Source organism: Cavia porcellus, unplaced genomic scaffold (genome assembly GCF_034190915.1).
Source record: "Cavia porcellus strain 051 isolate PalLab524CR breed Dunkin Hartley unplaced genomic scaffold, mCavPor4.1 scaffold_5, whole genome shotgun sequence".
Classification (NCBI taxonomy): Eukaryota; Metazoa; Chordata; class Mammalia; order Rodentia; family Caviidae; genus Cavia; species Cavia porcellus.
The window spans coordinates 72,595,039-72,599,863 of NW_026947488.1; the positions used below are offsets into that span (position 1 = coordinate 72,595,039).

Consider the following 4,825-nt stretch of genomic DNA (forward strand, 5'->3'; position numbering starts at 1 on the left):
ATCAGAGACCATCATTCTGTCACCTCGAATAATCCTGTGTATATGAGTGTAGTTATGATATTTCTGACTTCAAAATTGGGCACAATTTCTGAATTTTCATTCCAAAGTTTATTTTTGGATTGTTCATCCATCCTCTAAGAGGGAACTTAGATGTATTTTTGTGTTATTTTTAATGAAACATCTGGTATTTATCAACAGGATATGTTACTAGTAGTGTTCAGTAAAATTGAAGCCAAATTCTTGATGAAATGTGAGTTCATCTTGTTTATACTGTCTGTGGCAGATCTAAAGTACAAATATTGCTTCCTAGCGAAAATGGCACCTGAAAACACAGATATTTTAGATATTTCAGTAACATAGTAAACATAGGAATTTTAGATATTTCAGTAAAAAATGATGTAAAAGGTGAAGCAGCAGATTAATAATCAGCAATATGACATTAAATTAAACAACTATTAACTATATCTTTAAATATTTGGAAAAAACTATGCAGTGTAAATATATATTTTGTGGATAATCAATATACTAAGAAAGAGAGAAATCCTAATTTTGGTTCTTACAGTAAAAGTATAGTATTAACCCATGAACCAATCTTTCTTGCATTGATTCAAATAACAACACAAAAGGATATTACTGAACAGAGCTTCAACCAGTCAAGAACTGTTTCTGGGAATCTGCAGGGCTGCAGGGTGAATCTGAGGTGGCTGCAGCTCTCTGAAGCACCTTGACCCACCTTCTGGTATAGACACCTTAATGATGTCTTCAGCATGGCTACCACAACCCCTCCTAGCCTGTCCTCCATTATTACCTGCCCTGCCACTTCAACACGCACTCTACACACTTTCACTTTGCTAAGTGGAAGGCATTTTCCCTCCTTTTATGTCTTTCTCTTCCTTCTGGCTGCTTTTCTTTCATCTCTCCCTCTTTTCCTCCCAACTGTACTCTGCCTCCTTCCTTTTCTCATTTTTTTCATATCTATAGCTCCTGGACCAGATGATATGGGTTCTCCACCTTTCTAGTTTCAATTGTGTAATAGAAGAAACTGTACAAACATCTGAGGTCATCATCATCAAGGCGTATCTTTTTCCTTTGGGAAGGGAGAGAAAAGAACTGATTAAGAACATTAGACAGAACTGGTATGTTGAGGAAGGTAGGGTCTATTTGATCTCCTTGGGCTCCCATTTGATATATATATATATATATATATCAGGTTCATGTTCTCATCTCCATATATATGCAGCTCTCTGAAGCACCTTGACCCACCTTCTGGTATAGACACCTTAATGATGTCTTCAGCATGGCTACCACAACCCCTCCTAGCCTGTCCTCCATTATTACCTGCCCTGCCACTTCAACACGCACTCTACACACTTTCACTTTCTCTCTCTCTATATATATACACACACACACACACACATATATATATATGTGTGTGTGTGTGTGTGTGTGTGTGAATCCAATGAGATTACAAAACATTCACAAAATGCTAAGTATATTTAACATGTTAGAATCACACCAGTTTTCCTGATATTCCACCCATCAAGGCTATGCACATCCTCCCCCTACACACACATACATACAAAACAAAGACCAGAGTTATTTGCAGCCAAGAAGCAAGCAAGTTTCTGCAAACAAATTTGTTAGTGAAAAGACATAGAAAAGAGTGTTGGTCCATAGTAAAGCCCATTGCTGTGTAACCCTTCTATTACCAGAAAAGCTATTCTTTGAGAATAAAAGACAATTTAAAGGGACTTCCTAAAAATCCATGCATCTCTCCCTTACTTTCCTTTTGCCTTATTCTACCTTCAGGTGATTAAGTGACTGGAAAAATAATACCCCACTGTTTATTAACAGTGAGTACTTCTGCAATGTGACCAGGGGACAGGAAGTAAGTACCTAGAAACGGGACATATCCTTCCACACAGATTCTTAAATAAATTAACAACACTTAAGCTGCATGAATCACCTACAGAGTAGACATGTTTGTCAGGATGGGCAAAGAGGGAAAAGTTAGAAAGATGTTAGTAGAGCCGAGTTGAGACCAGTTCTGTCTAATCAACAGGTACCATTTGTAAGTACAGGAAATACTCTTCATTTCCTGCTGGTTCTGTTCTAATGATTGTCCAACATGGTTTCTGTATCTCCAACCTGATATATATATATATATATATATATATATATATATATATCAGGTTCATGTTCTCATCTCCATTTTACAGAAAAACAAATGGACTTTTAAAGAAGTTAAACAGTTTGACTGCCTTAAATTACTTAAATGACAAATGTCCCTCAGGTGACTGAATTTGGGCTTCCTTTTCTGAACCTTACTCTTGTCAGTCAGCAGTCCTGAAACATGACAGTTATCTATATTATTTCTCCTCCAATCTATAGACGGAAACATTTTGAAACTGCCAGTTAGACTAATCCTTCTGAATAGCTCTCAGCAACCATGCTTTCCTTGCTAAGCAGAAAGAGCTTTAAAAAAAAAAAAAAAGATTTAGGTACACATTGAACAAAATTCTGACTTCTGATCTATTAATAACCATCAGGATTTCGCCAACTATTGATAAGGCAGTAATGTGTTTGTTTAAAGGAAGAAATTGAAATGTGTATTTTATTTGCATTGTACTTAATCATGCTTGTAGTATAGTTTTTCTAGGATTTGTCTGATTTCTTTTAGTACAATTTTTTTGAGGTAAGCCTTTGTATTCTTCTGGCAATGTCCTCCAGGGTTAGCTACTTCCATTGTAGGTGATGAAATATATACACTTTAAACGTTGGCACTGCTATCAAAAACATAGTCTTGTTTTCCCTTCACTGTAATTCAGAACCAAAACTTTTTAGCAGTGGTCTGTGACCAGGCTCTATCTTCTCCACAAACACTATAATAGACTTGGTTTATACACATATTAAACTAAGAGGCATTCTCTCAAATGGGTTTAAACGCACTTTATTTTTAGACAACCTCCATGACATGTGCTTTTTCCCTAAAAAATAATACCACCAATTCAAATAAATCATGGTCAAAATAAATGAAGATGTCATCAAGATGACATCAGTCCTATTTGTTTAAAGTCCTGGCATGTGGATGACAAGCATCAGCCAGTTATAACAAGCAATAGACCAAAGTAACCTCTGAATCCATTAACATTTTTCCATTTCTAAACTATCCTTAAAGAAAATGATAAATAATATCTCATCTTCCTCATAGTAGTCCGGGAGAGCAACTATGCTATCTGGATTCTTGTTTGTACCAATAAAGAAATGATAGTTTTTGAAATTAGCAAAGATGTACTTAATTGTTCTGTAGCCCCTGTCATAAATGGCTTTACTCTTTCTGATCTTTGTTCTTCAAGTTTGCTTTGATTGATTTCATATAATCTTTGATGTACTTCTTGTAGCCTGCTTTTGTGATACTGGTTTCCTGCAAGTGATGGTTCATGGCTATATCAACAACAATGATTACTGTGCTTTCGGTGCTTTTGCCTTCCTGGCCTTCAGCGGAGACATTTCCACCAATGAGCCAGTCATCAATGTCACCTTATGTTTTTGTTTTTGTTTTTAATTTTGTTTTGAAAGTAGTAAAAATGCAACTGCACAAGACAGAACAAAGCCATTCGAGACAATGCAGTGAAATTGGTACAGGATTTCACAGTAGGATACTGGGATAGTAGTAATAAGTACTAGGATATATCTCTTTAATTTCATAATAGTTGTCCAGTCAATTAGGTATAACAAAATCAAACTAAAATAGAACATTATAAAGCCAATTGAGAATACTGAATAGAGCAAAAGAAACATAACAAAACAAAAAACAGAAGATAGAAGGAAATCCCCCATATTTGTTATACTCCATATGGTCATCCTTCCAAGATATGCTGAGACATCTATCCCCAGTAGCTATGGAGGGAGGAGGTGGGAGAAGGGTGCTTGATTTTCAGCCCACGTGGTAGTAGGCTCACATGTAATGGTTTTCCTCCAGGCCCACGCCACAGGCGCTAATCAAGAGGACAGATGAATAAGCTGCCTGAGTCCCACCAGGGCTGGATATTGGGCGTTCTGGTTCTCCTCCTGGCCCTCACCACAGGCGCTTACAAAGATGGTGGGTGAACAAGCTGCCTGAGTCCCACCATGGCCTGGTCTCGGGAGTTCTGGTTCTCCTCCTGGCCCACGGTGCAGGCTCTTACCAAGAGGGCATGTGAATAAGCTGCCTGAATCCCACCGTCTCACCTGTGTTCTACTTATCATTTTACCCTTCACCTCCAGGCACAGCCTGTCCGCGATCTCCCGGATCTTGTAAATGTGGGAGAATATCTCATCCTGGCTAATGAGGTCCCTATAGATAATCATGTTGGTGGCTGACAGGAGACAGTGGCTTGCTAGCATAGCAGGAACTCAGGGTGAGCATGATGCTACCGGAGTGGCACTTGAGGAAGAGGAAAAAACTTTTAATATGATTTCTAAATCTGAGTTGATATTCAAAGCTTTTCAAAGCCAGTTGCAAAACAAGTACCAATTTATGTTCCTGTAGAGTGACATACAGTTGCTAAACACTGTAAAATAGGAGAAGGAAATAGTTATGACCTTGCTATTACATTATGTGTCTTTGCTTGGTCCTATGACTACTAGTTTTAATTGTGAAGTAAAAATCAAAGATTTACTCAAATTACATTCTACAATATAGTGTGTAATAGTGAACTGATGAAATTACACGGAAGTTAAACTTTGATTGTCAACAATCATTTTGTGGTAAAAAGAGAAAGTATAGATTCATGCTCCTAGAAAAGAATGAAGACTTTTAGTTAGAAGTTGCAAATTAATGAAT

General features: G+C 37.3%; 1 pseudogene; it reads right to left on the reverse strand.

Annotated features, from left to right (window-relative positions):
• Nucleotides 1-3,144: 3,144 nt before the first annotated feature.
• LOC100715446 (translationally-controlled tumor protein-like) lies at nucleotides 3,145-4,350 on the reverse strand (annotated as a pseudogene).
• Nucleotides 4,351-4,825: the final 475 nt, after the last annotated feature.